Source organism: Halichoerus grypus, chromosome 3, assembly GCF_964656455.1.
Source record: "Halichoerus grypus chromosome 3, mHalGry1.hap1.1, whole genome shotgun sequence".
Lineage (NCBI taxonomy): Eukaryota > Metazoa > Chordata > Mammalia > Carnivora > Phocidae > Halichoerus > Halichoerus grypus.
The window spans coordinates 117606113-117627162 of record NC_135714.1 but is presented as its reverse complement, the minus strand read 5'-3'; the positions used below and the strand labels follow the sequence as shown (position 1 = coordinate 117627162).

Sequence of the window (21050 nt, the reverse complement as noted above, 5' to 3'; positions counted from 1 at the left end):
TGTTTTAATCCCCAGAAACTATGAATAGGTCAGGTTAAATGCAAAAAGTAAGGTTGCAGGTTCAGCTGACTAGAAGATGGGGAGATTATCTTGGACAGTCTGGGTGGGCTCAATAAAATCACAAGCATTCTTATAATCAGCAGAAGGAGGCAGAAGAAAGAGAACCAGAGATATGGTAGTATGAGATGAACTTACCAGTATTGCTGGCTTTGTAGATTCAGGAATGGGCCACGAATAAAAGAATGTTGGTAGGCTCCAATAGCTGGAAAAGGCAAAAAAAAAAAATTTTTAATTTTTTTCTAGAGTCTCTCAAAAGAGGAAGAGCCCTGTCAACACCCTGACTTTAGCCTAGCAAGACACAATTTCATACTTTGACTTTCAGAACTGTAAAATAATACATTTGTGTTGTCTTAAGCCACTAAATTTGTGATACTTTGTTACAGTAGCCATAGGAAATTAATATATGATATACCATATTATAAAAATATTAAAAAAGGGCTTTTATGGAAAATCGATTGAGATTTTCTATTAAGTCATATGAAGAATATATTCTGATGCAGTTTAAATTTTATACAATGTTTTCTGTGTATATGCAACCTAATTATTAAATGGTGCATAGCTAAATGTCAGCTGAACATGAATCACCTTGGCATGACCCCGACCAACGTCTTCAACTGCATCTCTCATTGTTCCCCTCCTATTCAAGACACATGCCACAGTCAACTACTTTCAGTGTTCTAAAACAGCTAAGCTCTTCCCTAAGTTTTGCCTTTTCCTTGTTGTCCCTACTGCCTTCCATTCACTTGGGTTTTAAAACTCACTTTGGACATCACTCTTGGCAACTTCACTGTCTTTTCCTTTGTGTTTCCTTTGCCTGTTACATATTACTTGCTATGGTTTAGTTGACTTTTAACATCTCAGTTTTCCTTAGATTTTAAACAACTTGAGGGCAGGAACTGTTGGAGAGCAAGAATTTCCTATCACCTTCAAGGTCATTCTAGCTGGAGTAAGAATCAAATTAACATGAGACATATTAAGAGGAGAAAATCAAATTTCATTTTCTGTGTATAGGGAACCCACACAGATATGGAAATTCCAAAGACAATCAGGCAAAATGAGGCAAACATGCCATTCTGAACTAAGGAGAAAGGGGTAGGCTCTGGAACTTCAAAGGGAAGGAATGCAATCCTCAGGAAGATGAAGAAGAATAAATATTTGGTAAACAAAAATTCACTGGGCCACTCAAACAGTGAGACATAGGGTACTTTGACCAAACAGGCCTTGCTGTGTTCCCCCCTGTCCACCACATTTAGTTCATATCATACTGTAGTTATCTATGGTGATAGCTCGCTTCCTGGAGCAGGTTCTCTAAATTCTTTTTAGGCAGTTGAAGGGGGGAGCTATAAAACTTTTTCTGAATTTGCCAGGTTTCAATTGCTTTTTTAAACTCAAAATAGTTGTCATGCCAAAGTGGCCCATCTTGGGGCACCCTACCTTGGCTCCTACAAAACTCTGCTTCAGTTGTCCTTGGAACCCTGGTCTTCGCAGTGCTATTCACAGTAGTTACTCAATAAAATACTATGCAATGGATGGAAGAACTGTCTCCCTAGCAAACCTGTCATTTATTTCTATAGCATATTTTCAAATTACGTTCTGTGTTTGATTCTGTTTTATCCATGCCTCCTTTGCTGACATTTTAAATTTCTCCTTTTCACAGAGCTCTGTGTCAACATTCTATTTTCCTTCTTCCTTTTATTGCCAATTCCTGAAATGTGTGATCCACACCTGTGCCACAGCTTCTACTCATTTGCTTTTTAATCCCCTGCATATCTGGCTTCTGAAACCACCCCACTACTGCAATTATTCTCTTAATATCACCACCTGCCTCCCCAAATTCAATAACCTTTTCTCAATTTGTGTTTTATTAAATCTCTCAAATTCTTTAGATTCTTGATCTTTAAGCCTCTTTATTATTTTTGTCCTTCTGCTCTTTTCTGCTAGTTTCTTTTTCTCCATAGCTGGCACTTTTCTTGATTCATAACTGTGATTTATAGTCTAATTTGTTTCTATGTCTCCTGTTCTTAAATACTCACATGATATGTCCTCTCAAAGCTTCAAGCACCACTTTACATATGGCTCCCTGATTCTTCACTTTTGCTCAGTCCCATATATGCAACTGCTAAAGGGCAATACAAATTTGTTACCCTGACACTATTGGAAACTCAACCTTTCCTAAACAAATATTATTTTCCTCGAAAAGAGTTACCCTTCTGAATATGCCTATTGTTACCAGTATAACCTCTTTAATTTGGGCTCCCTGTATTTGAAAACTTGGAAAGAGCATGAATTTCTCCTTTTACTTTATCCATTAGATTCAATCATTCATACAGTTCTCATATCCATGATAAATTTTATTAATATTCATAATTCTTTTGCCATCTAACAATTATTAGTCACTCATTATTTCCTACCTTTAAAAAAAGAGTTGGGTATGATTGGAGCATAAATCCTGATTCCCTCTCTGCCTGGCTGTGTAGCCGAGGGGAGGTTGCATAACTTCTGTAGGCATTGGTTTTCTCAATTTGTAGAAATAGGACAATAGTTATACCTGATAGTAATAATTCATATAGACTTTTCAGAGTGAATAAATATAAGATGTTTAGCATAATTTATAACAAGTAGAAGTAAAAGCACTCACTAAATAGTAGATATACTGTATTCATCTATTAAAGAGCACATTTTTTCCCCACATTTTAACATCCTGGGAATGAGGTTGTGTTTTACAATCAATAGTAGGTCATAGATTATGTGCCAGAGTTTTTCTCCTCATTCTAAAATAATCAACACACAGTTGTGCATCTTTCAATTGATTGGCATCTAAGATTCAGTGAAATAAGGTAAATTATTTACTTTTTAAAAGATTTTATTTATTTGACAGTGAGCATGAGGGGGGAGCCACAGAGGGAGAGGGAGAAACAGGTTCCCTGCTGAGCAGGGAGGCAGATGCTGGGCTAGGGCTTGATCCCAGGACCTAAAACCATGACCTGAGCCAAAGGCAGATGCCCAACCAACTGAGCCACCCAGCAGCCACTGTAAATTATTTATATTATTATTGTATCAACTGCTTCACTGGTCTTTTTATTCCTTTCAACTTTTGTGTGTGTATGTGTATTTATTTTTTATTATGTTCAGTTAGCCACTGTATAGGACACCATTAGTTTTTGATGTAGTGTTCAACGATTCATTAGTTGTGTATAACACCCAGTGCTCATCACAACATGTGCCCTCCTTAATGCCCATCACCCGGTTACCCCATCTCCCCACCCCTCTTCCTTCTGTAACCCTCAGTCTGTTTCCTGGAGTCCAGAGTCTCTCATGGTTTGTCTGCCTATTTTTCCTAAATATCACTATCATTTTGCTCCCTGGTTAAAGTTTTACATGGTCCTTTGTTTCTGAATGTTTTCCATTCTGAATGTTCTCTAGCAGTAAAATTCCTATCAAAATTTAGTGTTATATATTTCTCTTCCAAAAGAAGAGATTAATTGATTAATCTGGCCAAATTGGTTTTAAAACAACTGCATCATCCCCCCTACCCTACCCCCGCCAATTTTCATGCAGATAACCATCTGCATACATTTGATCCTGTGACTCTTCTCTATAAGATTCTCTTTTCCTACCAAAATATTATTTATCCTTATGGACCAGATTCAGCTTCAATAAGTCATTCTGTTAAAATATTTTTAGTTTGATAAAAGTTTAAAAAGTTACACTAGACTATTCCCAAATAGGCGCTCAGAGCATATTTTAACATTTTTACACACACACACACACACACACACACACACACACACACACCAGTATTAAACAATTTCAGAATATTTTTTCCTTTTCTGATTCCTTTGATAATGTATGTATTTAATCTTATTTTCTTACCTAATGTCATAGCACTATAAAGCCAGAGGATGGCTCCCTTCATGAATTCATCTGAAATAATTTGCCTTGCTCCTTGAATCAGAAGAGGGCAGTATCATTGCCTCCCTTTTTCCATTATGATTATTCAGACATTTGGACATTTGGGACATTTTCCCAGAGGTTGTTGTGGTAGGTGCTTCTCATCTTTGTCCTTTTTGCATTCATTTCCGAGAGCAATATAAGAAAGGGCTCCAGCCAAATATGAGAAGGGCCGTCAACCCCTGGTGCACAGTTAACAAATCCAGATAGAACTCCAGATCTGGCAGTGGGCAGTAAGCTGGCAGTGAGAATGGAGAGGACACCTGTTCCCTTGAGTGATGTTTGTTTGCTAATGAGCAGAGAAGAATGGGCAAGTTTCCTGATTTTCACATTCTCTGAATGTTCATAATAGGATGATACTTAAGCTTTTGGAAAATAAAATTTGAGTACTTTATGTTCAATAAAGCATGTGCAGTAGATTCTAGATGAAATAATGTAAGTTTTGGGGGACAAACTTAAAATTAAGCTACTTATAGGATTTATTTTAAGAAAACTCTAATTTTGAGCAACCAGTATAGACTATTAAGTGATTTGCCTTAAAATACTGCTGTCTGTTGGAGAACAGGATTTGAAGTTTAGTAGGATACAGACTGGGTGGAATGGTGCACATTTGAAAAGTAATTTGAACTAGCCTATATTTATGTATGATACTTATTTGTGTAATTGATACTTAGTAGTCAAAATGAGAAGGCATCAGGGTTAGGGATTTAGATTTCTGTTGACCATATCATATACCCTTAAAAGACACACTCAGTAAAAATATTTTAAATATCTGTTATCTTTAATATATGCACATTTCTTTAGTCACTAAGATTTTTCTAGTCTTACTAATGCAAAACTATGTAAATGATTGTTAAATAACTGAATACCTTCACATTGGATTCCTTTCCTTTATAATGCATTTACCCTGTTTTTGATGGGATCTAACTCCTACTCTGCCCAAACTGTCAGAATCCAATCACTTCAACTAAATTTCTCTTATTTTTGTTTTCCTGCAATCTAAAAATGTCTTGAAAATAGCTTTATGGATAGTTTGAAATTGTTCTTAAAAAACTCATTTGGATCTATCTAAATTTAAACATCACATGTTACCAAATGAATTTAATGCAACTTACAGTTGCTATAATTTTTCCTTCCTTTAACTCAATAACTCTCAATTTCATGTTTACAATATACATTTCTAGATTAAAGGGTCAAAAATTATTTTAATTAGTTCAAATAGATAAGAGTAATATAACAATTTTATTTTTAAGGGAAATGTATTGACATATTTACTCTGAGTCTGGTTGAGTCTGAAGATGAAACACAGCTTGGGCATTGAAGAAGATAGGCAAGACACAATTTTGGAGAAACTTCAACAAACAGGATATGCTGTCTGCTGTACTCGAAATGCCAGTTAGTGAGATAGTAACATAAGTAGGACATGTAAAGTCTTTTTGTATCTGTGATTATTCAAGATTAACCAAGATAACCCAAATCAGCTACATATACTCATTGCTATTCAACTGAAGTCTCAAGTGGAGCTAGAGAGGTAGAAAGTGGGGCAAGGGACATTTATCTGAATCTCTTTCTGCATAGGCAGATCTATAAAAGTGGCCATGACTCTTGCAAAGATTTTTCTCTGGGGATTGTACACATGTAATAATACACTCGACAAGCAAAATGATTATATAGCACACATTTAGATAGAAACATTTCTTAGGTACATCTGTCTCCTAAATATAAAACAGGATGGGCATCTTTTTCATTTTACCTTCACTCTGGCATCAAACTACCACTGGTTTCTATACAGTAATGGTTTTATTTCATAGGCAATTGTCTGTTTTTGGAAAACATGTACATTATAGGTGAGATTGCTCACTTTGGTGTTTTAGTTTCTCCTGAAGACTCTTTTTGGCTTGCAGATGGGCACCTACATGCTGTGTCCTCACATGTCTTACTCTGTACCCACAAATCCAAGTGTCTCTTCCTCTTTCATAAGGATACCAGTCATGTTGGATTTAGGGGCCATTCATTTGACCTCATGAAACCTTAATTACTATTTAAAGGCAAAATCTAATTTAATTTCCAAATACAAGTACATTCTGAGGTGTATTTGCAGTTTAGAACTTCAACACATAAATTTTGAGGATATACAGTTTGGTCAATAACATGAAGAAATTTGTGGAACAATTTATAGTTGATTATGCTAACAATATTTTCTTTGTTTTAGCTATGGCATTCTCTACTATAAGTTAAAATAATCATCAGTGTTCTTTGGGACCAGTAATTCTTTCATCAACAATTTATATTAAATGCACATAAAATTAGATATCTTACCAGCAAGACCTTGAAGGAATGACATATCTAGCAACATCTTCTGGGGAAGAGGATAAAAGAAAGTAGAGTGTAGGTACTGAAATGAAATGTGAATGTCCTAGATGGGACATTCCAAGAGAATATATCAACCACTCAGATGTAGAGGTGGGTACTGGGTATCAGAGAAAGGGGAGATTTCTCATATATCAAGTTACTGACACTTAAGGAAGAGACTCCTCAAGGAATACTGATAAAGGAGAAACAAGGTCTGGTCTTGACCATATGAGCCTGGAAGAAGTCAGCATTTGCACACTTAATCCTTTGATCAATTATTCCCTGGATCTTCAACCTGGATCTCTCTATTTGTATTATTTTTAGGCGTAGGCCAAAATTCTGCAAAAAGTATTCTAAAATACTGTGGTGCAAGTGTAGAAGTTTAGTTCTCCCTCATAGATGTACACATCAGGACTGCCAGAAGGCTGCCTGTGTTCTTCTGGCTACCCAGATTCTTTCTTCTCTCTTTTTGCTCTGCCATCGTTTAGGGTCAGTAGTAGGTTTGTAAATGTTTAACAACCAGCTTTTCAGGTATAGTACTAACATGATGTTAGTTTACATTTCTTTTGCATTAAAAAACAAAACAAAACAAAAGTGAAACAGTGAAAATATATATCAGACTTTGACTACTTATTCGTCAATGTCTTGAGTGGCTTATTTGCTGAATCAGATCATATTTGGCTACTGGAAGGCATTTCCTCAGGTTTTTTCTTTTTTGTTTAATGTGTGTACTATTCACAATGTAAAGACTAAAGATGCAATGCATTTTAAAGTTTAGTTAACCTGCGTTAACATTTTATCCATTACTATCTTAACTCTAGACAGTCTACAAAACAATAAATCATGCCTTAATTTATAACATTTGCTGATTTCTGGGATAGAAATATTTCCAACCTGCTCAATTTCAGGCTACCAATGTAACATTACTGGAGGCAGCATTGGGAAGACAGACAGTAGAACACCATTATATAGCATTTCCACCATATAAAAACAAATATTAAAGCATGGGTAATATTCAAAATTACAAGCAATGGATTTTGAGTATTTATTACACTTAAAATATAATTTATGTAATTTTACATTTATAAGATTTTTATTTATTTTATTTTTTATTTTTTATTATTTTAAAGATTTTATTTATTTGACAGAGAAAGACACAGCGAGAGAGGGAACACAAGCAGGGGGAGTGGGAGAGGGAGAAGCAGGCTCCCCACTGAGCAGGGAGCCCGATGTGGGGCTCGATCCCAGGACTCTGGGATCATGACCTGAGCTGAAGGCAGACGCTTAACTGACTGAGCCACCCAGGCGCCCCCATTTATAAGATTTTTAAATAATAGTTGCATTTAACAGTCAGCTTATTAAATTCTTTAAAATCTAACAATCAGTTCTTGCAAACCAGGACAAACCAGGTCTTGCACACCACTGCCTAGTGGGTACCTTCATTCACTTGGTCAAAACTAGTTCAACAGCAACTCATTTGAATTCTACTTTGTGGGAAAGACAGGAAAAAAAAGAAAAAATAGAAAGAAGTCTTTTATGGAAATCCTACAGAATGTGCACACATCATACTAGTGACAGCTTGGTCCAAGGCTCCTTGAAAGAAAGTAATGTAGTCTCTAGTTCAGTAAGTGGTTATATTATTTATTTTTTAAAGATTCATTTATTTATTTTAGAGAGAGAGAGCCCGTGCATGCACAAGCATGAAAGGTAGAGGGAGAAGGAGAGAGAATTTCAAGCAGACTCCATGCTGAGCATAGGGCCTGATGCCAGGCTCAATCTCAGAACCCTGAGATCATGACTGAAGTTGAAGCCAAGAGTCGGACACTTTACTCACTGGGCCATCCAGGTGACCCATATGGTTATATTATTTAAAGAAAAAGAATAGACCAGATCCTGGTGATTAGGTGACTATCTTTGTCACCATCTTCCTCCCTGGTCACTCCCATATCCATGTATTCCTTTCTATATGTGTACAGATTGAAAACTATGGACTCTTTAATTCCTATCTTTTATTATGATCAAAATGAAGGATCTCTGGGTATGGTACATCCTTATTTCTTCTAACTATGGCTCCTCTTGGTCCAATGATCTACAAACTAATAACAAGTAATTTGTACCCCTATGCTCAATGTATGATGGTATCCAAATGCTATTATAATATCAAAGTAAGAACAACATACTTGAAGTAATACATTCAGTTGAAGAAAAGGAACTCCAAGGTTCATGCGGTGGTCACGAGTCAATGACATCTAACTGTGTAGGCTAACATTTCCTACCATGGCTGGAAGATAAATCCTTGGTTAGGCCCTTGTTTCTAACATTTTGGAGAAACTCCTCTTCAGTCAGCCTCCACATCCTTAGCTTTTCATTCTAGTTGATTCTTCCTTATCTATCAGCCTTCTTGGCCATACAGAGGTGGGCACTGGAGGCCTCCTAGAGGCTGCCCAGTTTCAGAAGCTTACTGATTATTAGTGCAGGTTTGTAAGCCAAGGGGTTGATTTAGAGTTGAAAAATCATAATATTTTTAAGTATCTTTAAAAAAATATTAATATCAAACCCATCACCAGTATCAGAAACCTGGCTGAACTCAGTTTCCTTTTTTCCCCCTCAGTTGAAACTAACTACTGTAACAGATGCTTAGTTGAGGTCCCAAACTATGTATTCCTTTTGCATTTTCTCCAAATTATCACCTGAGATCACTTTCTAAAATCCAAGGCTGCTAATGTTGCTCTTTATAACTTATCAATTGCCTGCTATCATCCACTGAGTAAAATGCAAATTCCTTAGTATGATAGGCAAGATTGGTCCTGGATTCAATTCTCTTTTTCCAGCCTGATTGATTTGCTTGATTTCCACACTCCAGATAAAGCAACCTGTTGTAATTCTTTGAACATCTACAGCATTTTTTCCACACTCCATGTGTTTTCACATACAAACCTACCTTGCTACCCTCTATCCTGTTGCTGTCTATATATTCATTTTTCAAATATTCTTCAAAGACTTCTTCCTTGATATATTGCCTTCAAATGGGGTTAACTATTCCCTGCCCTAGGCTACAATAAATGTTGCATAGATTTTCAGTACTGCTCTCATCATATGAACTGGTTTTATTGACTCCAGTGTAAAATCTAGATAACCAGCTTCTATGTTTATTTGTATATCCCTTACACTTAATATAATTTTGACATGATTTTTGTGTTTAAAACATTATTTATGGTAGTAAGGAGTAGTGGTAAGAACTTGTACCTGATAGTAAGATAAGCACAATCCTGTTTTTTTCCCACGATAAGCTTTATGACTTTATATAATCTAACTTCCCAAGCTGTAACTTCCACATCCTCAAAATGGGAACAATGATAGAATTAATCATAGTTAGGATTTACTAATGTAATCTTCATGAAGAACTAAGCATAAGGCCTGGCCTATAGTAAGTATCTTCTAAACATTAAGTTGCATTATTTTGGTCGAATGAAAAAAAGAATTGGCCTATTTTGATTCAGAATTCTTCCTACACAAGGTCATCTTGCATACCATTTAAGAGGCCTGGTTACTTTATTTTATTTTTAAATATTTTTAATTTATTTAAAGAGACAGCAAGAGTGTGGGGGGTTGGCGGTGGGAGGAGGGATGGGGAGAAGAAGAGGGAGAGAAAATCCTCAAACAGACTCCCCACTGAGCATGAAGCCTGACACAGCTCCCAGGACCCTGAGATCATGACATGAGCTGAAATCAAGAGTAAGAGGCTCAACCGACTGATCCACTCAGGCGCCCTGAGGTCTGGTTATTTTAAATACCATCTCTATCTCATTATAGCTGACAAAATTCCCCTAAGTATTTCTACAACCGTCCTATAATACTGTTATATGTTAATATAATTCATATTACAATATGAATATCTAGTAGTTAAAACCAGACATGTTGCCACTTTATTTATTGCTGAATATATAATCTCCAGAGAGAAATAGATTTTACAAACTGCATTAGTAGTAGTGGTGGAAAAATTTATAATTGGTAGGACTTTTATAGTAATATGGGAGCAGGGCTAGTGAGATGGCTGCCATATCAAAAACTTATTTTCTAATCAACTTTCAATTTTTGTCTTATTTATCTTAATGCATATTCATGAGTCACAGACCTCTCATTGTTCACTCTGAAAACTTTTATTCAGGACTATTAGAAGTATTATGAGGACCCTATAGTGAGTAAGTCATTACTAGGTTTCTTTAAAATATCTCAAGAAATGGATGATGCGACAAAATCAGGAGGAAGGAATTATAAGACATAAAGGCAAAATAATATTTCTCTTGTATAGTGATCTCACAGTGACCCTTTGAACAGAGCTTTATACCTCTGAACCACATTTCCACTTTTAATTTAAATATAATGATGCTAACTTATTTGTGGAACTCTAGTCATAGCTACCAATCTGATTCTTATTGCTGCTTCAGAGCTCACTTTATTCCACTTACTTTAGCATGGTGGCACAAGCTATTTTAATCCACCCACAATTTAACCTAGTAGAGGAGACAAGCAAAACTATCTTGAATTCTAGAAAAAGATCCAAAGCACCTTATTACTGTTTTCCCTCTCAATAGCTCAAAAAAGAGTGGTCACAGAAATTAAAAGTAGGACCTTTCTCAACATCTCTGTGTTATCTGCTATAGTTCCAGCATGCATTAGGTATCAACATAGAAAGATCCCTGAGCTGCACTTGAGGAAGTCTTCTCCCCACCCCCATTTTCATAAGAACATGACTTTGGACTAAGCACAGCAAACAGATGATGTTCCTGATTAAAATATAGAGCCTTTTGAGCCTGGGCTAGCCTGACATACTATGTTACTCTTCATTTGGGAAACATGGACCTGAGTTGAGATCTGTCCCTGAAATAGCTGGGTGACCATACTGATAAAGAAGAACTATATTAGCAAGAATATGATAATTTTTCTTCCATGAATCTTTAATAAAAGTCTTCACATTTCATCAGTTTGATTCATGGAAGATTCATGAGTTATATATCATATCCACATTTTTCAGCAAGTATTCCATGCTTTATGGTGCCAAAAGGAAAACAAAAATTTTAATAATTTCCAAAACATTTTTAAAAATAAGTTACCTTGTTTTATAATATATAAGAATGCAAAAGTTATAACCACAAATCAAATTATTAGATAGAGATAGTATGTACTAACTCCTAATTCAAAACCATATAAAATATTTCCAAGGAAGAAAACTTTGTTGATGAGTTCAGGCTACCCAAGTTTCTGACAAATCAAATCTGAATATATGTAGTTTGATGTGGTTTTTGGAAGACTGTTGGGTATGCGTGTGTGCATGCCAGTAGTAATGGTAGGCATCTGAATTCTTTTTAAGTCTGTTTGACAGGAGTAATTGAATTGCAACATCATACAAGGAGAAAATAGGTATCTCATATACTATTTCAGTTGCCCAATGTAAAGGAAGATGTTAATACCTATCTGTTTCACAAAAAGTGTTTAAATTTTATTGCATGCCCTTGACCCTATACATTCCTGATTTTGTGAAGTGCTACTTACTGATAAAGGGAAATGTGCCTGGTGTATATGAATCATCATCCACCTAAAAGAGATGCCTGCTTAGGAATGAAAAAGAACAAGAAGAAGAACAAAGAGGGAGAAGAAGTTTCAAAAATACCAAATAGGAGATACCAGAAACTGTGCATGAAGAATATAAGAAGTAAAATAAATGTGGTTACATCTTACGGGGTGGCAGTAAATAAAACTTGAGGATATGGGAATTTATTTTCATGTTCACTTATAAATATCAATGCACATAATATCCAAAATATATAAAGAACTAATACAACTCAACATTAAAAAAACAAATAATCCCATTAAAAAATGGGCAGAAGGCATGAACAGGCATTTCTCCAAACATGACATGCAGATGGCTAACAGACACATGAAAAGATGCTCAATATCACTCATCATCATGGGAATACAAATCAAAATCACAATTAGATATCACCTCACAACTGTCAGGATGGCTAAAATTAAAAACACAAAAAAAACAAGTGTTGGCAAGGATGTGGAGAAAAAGGAACCCTTGTGCACTGTGGTGGGAATGCAAACTGTTATAGCCACTGTGGAAAACAATATGGAATTTCCTCAAAAAATTAAAAATAGAACTATTCTATGATCCAGTAATTGCCCTACTGGGTAATTACCTAAAGAATACAAAAACACTAAATTAAAGGGAAACATGGGCCTCTGTGTTTATTGCAGCATTATTTACAATAGGCAAACTAGACAAGCAACCTAAGTGTTCATGGATAGATGAATGGATAAAGAAGATGTGATATATATATATATCACAATATTCCATTATATATATAATGGAATATTACTAGCCATAAGAAGAATGAAATCTTTCCATTTGCAAATACATGGATGGAACTAAAGGGTATTATGCTAAGTGAAATAAGTCAGAGAAAGACAAATGCCATATAATTTCACTCAAATGTGGAATTTAAAAAACAAACAAATTAAAAAAAGAGATAAACCAAAATACAGACTCTTAACTATAGAGAACAGATGGTTACCAAAGGAGAGGTGGGTGGGAGGATGGGTGAAATAGGTGAAGGGGTTTAGGAATACATTTATCTTGATGAGCACTGAATAATATACGGAATTGTTGAATTACTGTGTTGTACACCTGAAATGAATTTAACACTGTATGTTAACTACACTGGAATTAAAATTAAAACAAACTTGAAAAAAAAATGTCAATACACATTGTAGCCCGTATAGTTACAGAAGCCCAAATTCTGGGTGACTTAAAGCCTTTCTTAAAACAGAGAATTTCCTGAGGTATCAAAATAAAGATATTTTCTCATTATTTTCATAAATAACACTAAATTACATTTAAAATTATAGATAGCACTTATTTTTAATATGTTCTAGACACTCTGCTGAACATTTCAGGTATCTGCCCTATTTAATCCTTACTGTGTCATTCTATCAAGTAAGGACTAGGATTATCCCCATTTCAGTCAAGGAAACTCCATTTCAGAAATATTAAACAATTTTTGCAAGGTCAAACAGTTAGTAAGTGACAGATCCAGTTCTGTGTTAACCTCTAACTATTATAAAATGCAGTGTTGATAAACCAGTAGAAAATAAGCAAAGAATTTATGTAATAAAGGTTTCTATGATGACTTAACTGGCTCTGGAAAGGAATCCAGATTTCTAAAGTGAGATTGAAGATAATGGAGGGTGCATAATTTTTTATGCCACACTGTAATTTTGGAACTTACCAAAAGTGATAGCATACTTTGCAATTCTAAAAAAAACAAAAATAAAAAAATAACAAAAACAAGAAACAGTCTTTCAGAATTTTGAAGCAAGTTGTAATAACTGTAATTCTGCCTGGATTGTATATGAAATTCTTTGGGACATTTACATTCTTGCCCTTTAAATGACAATTAGTTGCCATAAATGCTGGTAGCAAAATGTAGTATAACATTCAAAAGAAGTACAAGATCTTTGAAAATAGCAAAGGGTAATCACTAGCTGTTTTTAACTATTGACAATTGCTATGTTAAAATGTTTATATAAAGTCAAGAATCTGTAAAAGATTTGGACAGTTGAAAATATGTTCATTTGAAATAAGTTTTCCTCTAAAAAATTTATAGGGATTTGGAAATGTGACATTATCCTATAGTGCTTTCATTTAGAGAAAATTTTAGTATGAACCGGTTACAAGACCAAGTTATACCTTACATGTATAATTACAAAGCAGCGGGGCATCCAATTAAAGACTTCCAGTGCTAGGAAGTAATGCAAGTTTGTAATGATGAGGTGCTTTCAAGGATAGACTGAAAAGTAAGTCACACACAGAGGTTAATTTAAACAGTGATATTCCTCCAAGGGAATGAAAAAATGAAATTTTTTCAAGGGTGGAGCTGGGAAAAAAACAGAACCTGGACAATGACAGAATCTAAGGGATGACTGGGGGGGATCTCTAACATATTTCACAAAGTATTTGTTCTAAATACGCATTCTGCTGGTTCATTTTATGTGTCAACTTGACTGGGTCATGGAATGCTAACATATTTCATCAAACATTACAGTGGATGGTTCCATGAGGGTGCTTCTAGATAAGATTTACTTGTAAATTGATAGACTGAGCAAAGCAGATCTCCCTCTAAAATGTGAGTGGACCTGATCTAATCAATTGAAAGACTGAATAGAACAGAAGACTGACCCTCTCTCAAGTAAAAATTCTCCTGCCTAATAGCCTTTGAACTGGGACATCAGTCAGCTCTTCCTTGTTCTATAGCAACCAGCAGATCCTCAGACTTGTAGTAGATTATCAACACCAGACTCCATAATAGCATGAGCCAATTCCTTATAATTTTAAGGAGAGAGAGAGATTCTATTGGTTCTGTTTTTCTAGAGAATCATGATTAGTACTCACCCTTTATAAAAGACTAATTTCTATGTAAATTTTAAATATGGTCTGTCCCACGTGCAAATAATAGAGCCCTCTCCTAAGCTACTATAAGGAACTGGTAGAAATAAGGTATTACAATAGATTTGTATTGGGATAACACGTAAATTAGCGGGAAAAGTGCCAGAGAAATCTTTGGAAAGTGCTTGAGGTTTAAGAATTAGGAAAGGCATAGGGACACAAGTTTATAGATGTGAAGGATCATTTTGTTTTGGTTTGCAATAGTAAATTTGTATCAGTTATCCATTGCAGCACAACAAACCACCCCAGAATTTAGTGACGTAAAACAACTCAGATTATTTATTCTACCCTCATGCAATTTGAGCAGGACTCAGTGAGCTCAGTTTTTGTTTCTCTATTGAGTACATTTGTGGCCTACAGGATCTACTTTCTAAGTAGCTTGCTCACATGCCAGCAAATTAATGCTGATGGACGGCTGAGGGCTTGGTTTTCTCTTATATGGGCCTCTCCACGGGTTGCGTGGGTCTCCTGCTCCCATAGCACAGTGGCTGGATCCCAGGGACAATCACAAAATACAGGAAATAGAATCCACCAGTTTTTAAGCCCTGGCTCCAGAAACTAGTATAGAATCACTTCAGCCATATACTTCTTGGTCAAGCTGTCAAAGAACCTGAATTTAAGGAGAAAAAAGATAAACTTCTTTCTCAATGGGAAGAACATCAAAACATTTTAGAGTCCTGCTTTTAAACTGCTACAGTATGCCATCCGGCCACAAATTATTTACATTCCCTCCACCTGTGAAATATACTCACTCTCTTTTAAGACCCTAAAATGCCATATCCCATTACAAAATCGGTGTTGGCCTCAAAGCCCTGAGTTTCATCAACGAAGGCAGGCACAGGTGCAGGAAGGCCTCCTTGGCTTTGGCTCCTTAGCAACAGCTCCTTGAGTATGGTTCTGCTAATCTGAAGACCTGGGTACTGAACAAATAAGTTATCTTCCCCATAATACAGCCGGGACAGAACAAGGGGACAGACATAATTGCCTTAGATGGTCCCGTTAACAAGGGAGTAACAGGAGGCACACGATAGTCACTCTAATATCACAATTGTGAGCTCCAACTGGGCCCGTTTTACCTTTTCGGTCTTTAATAATTAGGCGTCAGTGTGGCTCTCTAGAAATTATTCTCTGTGGTTCCTGTTTCCACTCTCTGGGCTCGTGGATCTGCCTTTGAATCCTTCTCAATCAGCTTCCAGCCTTTTGGTTAGGGATCCAAAGACCTCCTTCCATTTTATTCTAAGTTGGAGGTATTTTAAATAGAACAACCCTCTTAAAACTTGAGTGGGTTAAAAAAAAAAAAAACAAACTTTGGTGGGTTTGCTGTGAATGCAATTAGGGTTCTATATTAGGCAAAAGCCATCACCACAGTCTTTTTGCAGGCAGTCCTTCTCTAATTTAGGTTCACTGCAGGGCTTCAGTGAGACAACTTTTAGAAGACTTTTAGAAACCCCATTGTTAAATGGAGAGGATTCAAAGCCATGTCCTTTTCATTCTTGTAAACCTTTCTGTGTATCTGAATGGGTTCCTGATTTACCACCTCAATTGTTTCTGAGATATTAAAAACAATCTTGTAGTTCCACACAGAATTAGCTTTGGGGCATCAGGCTATTTATTATTTTGAGATTTTTTTTTTGTCATATGGAAAGGCCTGGAAAGAGAAAGTATTTTGGCTTTGAACTTAGCAAATTCTGGCTCCTTTATGCCTAACACTACACTCCCTCACCCCACACCCTCACTTCTCTTAATTTTTATCATAACTGGCAAGAACAAGAAGCACCTATGTGGGATTTTTTATATTCTCCTATACCATTGAGTTCATCAGGTTCATTTCCTGTTTTCCATGTCTACTGCAGGAGACAGGTCATTGACATGTTTACCACTGCATAGTAAGAGTCCTCTTTCTTTCAGCTTCCAATGACATTTCCTTCATTTTCTTTTAAACATCAACAACTCCTCCATGGTCTTTGGGCTATTTCACTAACACTCTCCTCAAAGCCTTTCTGGCTTCCATCTGCTACCAAATCCCAAACCAGTAACAGATTGTTTTTTTGTTATGGAATCACCACCCTCCTTCCGGGTAATAAAATCTGTCAGTTATCTATTACTATGTACCAAACCATTCCGAAACTTGGTGACTTAATACAATAATAATTTGTTATTTTGCTCACAAATCTGCAATTTGGGCAGGGCTTAGCAGGAAGTGTGTCAAAGATTAGGGGCCATGTTTTAAAACCTCCAAATGTCCAAATAAAAAATATGAGAAAAAGCTGCTCACTTCAGGGCTATGACATGATACTTGCGAGCAACATAACATAGTGGTTAGTTAGTACATGATTAGAATTTTGAGATGAGAAATGATTCAGACTCAAGATATAAACCTATTTGAAAAACTTATAAACCTTGGACAACTTCAACTTACCACATCAAAAAGCATTAAAATAATTTATTTATAATGGAAACGAAGGGATATGATTTATGATGGATAGGGAATTAGATTCAAGACAAGAAACACACTGGGAGATAGATTCTTTTTTTTTTTTTTTTTTAAAGATTTTATTTATTTATTTGACAGAGAGAGACACAGCGAGAGAGGGAACACAAGCAGGGGGAGTGGCAGAGGGAGAAGCAGGCTTCCCGCCGAGCAGGGAGCCTGATGTGGGGCTCGATCCCAGGACCCTGGGACCATGACCTGAGCCGAAGGCAGACACTTAACGACTGAGCCACCCAGGCGCCCCTGGGAGATAGATTCTAACTTCTCATTTTGGAGTAGCATAAATCACCCTCCAATAATTACTTCCCATTCAAATCATCCAATATCCTTACCACATCACCTTTATTTTCCCTCTGTTTCTCCTTTCTATCAATTTCCTTGAAATCCTGTTTATGCGTTGCTTGGTTGGATGACTTTTGAACTAAGTCATCTTTGTTTATTCTTGTTAATATCTATTTTGGTTTTCCCTAGCACTTTAACCACATTTCTCTCTTTCATTATCAAGCTCCTTTTTTGTTTTGATTTTGTTCGTTTTTCAAATGAATCTACACTCACATCTACAGACACACTTAAGTTCCAGAGTTTACTTAATGTGTGCGTGCCACCTAACCTTCCAGATTCTGAAATAAATTTGAAAGTGTTTCATTAGAAAAATAAAGTGTTATATGCCTCACAACAATCACAGCATTTCCTTTAATGACAGAACATTTATATTCAAGATCTAAATCATTCCTCTGAAGGTAACCAAAAAAGTCCCAGAGGTGTTAGTTGTACAATCAAATGAAGAGAACTTCTTGTCTTAACTCTAAAAGAAAACCTCCCCATAGTCATTTCATTTCTGGCTTGCCATCAGTGAAGGAAGAGTCGACTTCATGGGTTTAAGCTGACACAAGAAGGAGAAATATTTTGGTATGAATATGCCAGAGAAGAAGCTCAAAACGCATACTAAGTTTAAAAATACATTTCACTGAAAAGCTTTAAAGGATCAGAGAAAGGAAGAAGAGAATGGAAAAGGCAGGACAAAAAAATGTTTTTATCCTCATCCAAAATAGAGAGAGAGAGAATGACACTCTACGTAGATTTGATTGTTGCAAAGAGTCAAGTTTTACAAAAATGAGAAATTATATCCTATTTTTTACAATCACGCATACTTTCCAGAAATAGACAGCATTTTGTGATGAAAAGGGACCCTGCAAACTAAATGTTCTCTAGTCCGTAAAATGATCACATAAGGATTAGATTTCCAATGAGAAGTCTAACTATAATTGCCTATGGCTGCTTAGGCGTTTTATTAAGAATTCCAAACACTGCAGAAGTAATTTTCAAACATTTTTATTTCTGCTAACGCTGTGACTCTTAAAATAGATGAAAAAGATAAATGAAATATTTTCAAACTTCATAGGGACTTTAAGTTTAATTTACTGACCACTGAATATTGAACCAGCTTCCAGAAAAAGTATCTTTTTCAGTGACTCATTCAAAATGGATTACTTGAGAAGCCTTTGATATTTCAGAATTTTCTTTAATATTTAAATGTCCTAATCCTGACCTGGGCAGACTTTTACCTGGGGCTAGAACAGACACAGTGTTGGCCTATATCAACAATGGTCCTGACCCCGCATGAAAATTATTAGAAATGCCTGTCATATAATATCTTTAAATGATGGCAAAACAGACTGTGTAATATTACATTAAAAAAAAATAATTTTGTAAATATCTCAGTCTTCCATTTACAAAAGACTTCTCACCACTTCTAGTCTTTTTTCACACATCATGTCCTCATATTGTTATTGGTATAGAAACCAAAAAAAGGGAGTTTTGATTTTCTTATTAAGAGGGGTCTATGAAAGTTTCATTGCCTATTACTTTGCTAGAAGTTTATTCATGAATTATGTGATTCTTTCATTTGTATTTAATTATTTGTTAATTTTATTTACTTTTAATTACCACCTTGAAAATATATGACCAAATGCAAATTTAACAAAGTTTTGAGCAAATGCATCAATAATAAGAATAACAGTGAAGATATTTCTCTCCTTCCACACATCTGCAAGTCATTACCTAAACCTTCTAGAATTTATAAAATTACATCTCTTTAGCCAAATGGATAATATTTATCTAAAACATTAATTTTCATTATTTATACATTACTTACCATGTATATATATAATGTCTAGTATTACAGTGATGAACGTCATGAGTGTCCCTTAATAAACCCAGAAATGAGAACACCCAGTCTCAAGTTAATGAAAGGAAGGATGACATGGGATAATTTAGCTTGGTGTTCCCATCCCGACTCTCTATGCTCCAGTGCAAATACTTTTTTGTCCATATCTATGGGTTCTGAGATATTTATAGCTGGAATTCATCTTTGTACATGCAGGAAGTAGAAGAGAAACAAAATATCTCAAAATAAGCCAATAAAAATGTATTGTCAAGCATAGAAATGAATCAGAAAATCTAGAACTCATTGGTGAATATTTTGGTTCCTGAGTATTTTTCTTTTTTGATCAACTGTCTCCCCTTTGATTTTTTTTTTCCTTTAGATCTTATATTTGGTTTTAATTTTGTCTTATTCCAGACTAGAGTAATTACATGTTCTCTGTCTCTAAAATGCTTAGATATTTCCAGATTCTGTTTCTACTTTGATCATTGACGTATGAAAACTTAGCTTTATCCATGTGTGTTCTTTACAGATTAAGTCTTGTTTTCGTGTCCCTGATCCAGATTCCTTCTTCCATGTATGCATCTCCCTTATACCAGCCTGTTGCCTTAAGAGTGAGAAAAAGGTTTGCTCTGGTTTGTGATTAAATACGCTTTTCTCAATTTTGTTTAAAGATCAATATCTCCTTGTGATAAGTTCAATTCTTAAAGAAAAGGGCTTTTTTTTTCTTATTTCTGAACGAATTTTTTTAAGTTTCTCAAAAGTTATTCATTTTTCTTACCTAAATCAGCTGTTATTAACACTGGCTGCAAAATGGACACTCATGAGAAACTTAAAAAAAAGATACTGAAGTCATATCCCACTCAAGACTAAATAAAATATTGGGAGGCCTGGGTGGCTCAGTTGGTTAAGTGTCTGCCTTTGACTTGGGTCACGATCCCAGAGTCCTGGGATCGAGTCCTGGGATTGAGTCCCACATTGGGCTCCTTGCTCTGTGGGGAGCCTCTTTCTCCCTCTGCCTGTTCTGCCTGCCACTCCACCTGTTTGTGATAGCTCTCTCTCTGACAAATAAATAAATGAAATCTTTAAAAAAAAAGACTAAATAAAATCTCTATTGGCAAACCCTGGGCATTACTATTTCTTATATATCTTAGATGATTCTGATATGAAGCATGTATTGAAAAACATTGTTCTAGATTAAGGTTCCTCAAACTTATTCATATATAAAAATCACCCCTGGATTTGATCAGACTGTAGATTTTAATTCAGTGTGGGGTGGGCCTGAGAGCCTACATTTCTAATAAGCTTCTAGGTGATTTCAATACTGCTGGTCCATAAACCACATTTTGAGTAGCAAGGGTCTAAATGAAAGTAGTTAAATAGCTAAGTATGTGATTATAACTAATATAATAAAAAAATTTATGGAACAGTATTGCTTAAATAAATGTCAGGTGTGTTCTTTAGGCTGTAAATATTTTAGGAGACTCTTTGCCTGTGGTCATGTGTCAACATCAATACCCTTG

The 21050-nt window shown here is 35.6% G+C and overlaps 1 long non-coding RNA gene across 2 annotated transcripts in view; it reads right to left on the bottom strand.

Annotated features, from left to right (window-relative positions):
- Window positions 1-205: 205 nt before the first annotated feature.
- Window positions 206-21050, bottom strand: part of LOC118530664 (uncharacterized) — a 68789-nt gene continuing 47944 nt past the window's right edge. For both annotated transcript variants that reach the window (XR_004914754.2, XR_004914753.2), the window contains exon 3: window positions 206-262. This is a non-coding gene — a long non-coding RNA (uncharacterized LOC118530664). The remainder of the gene's footprint in view (window positions 263-21050) is intronic.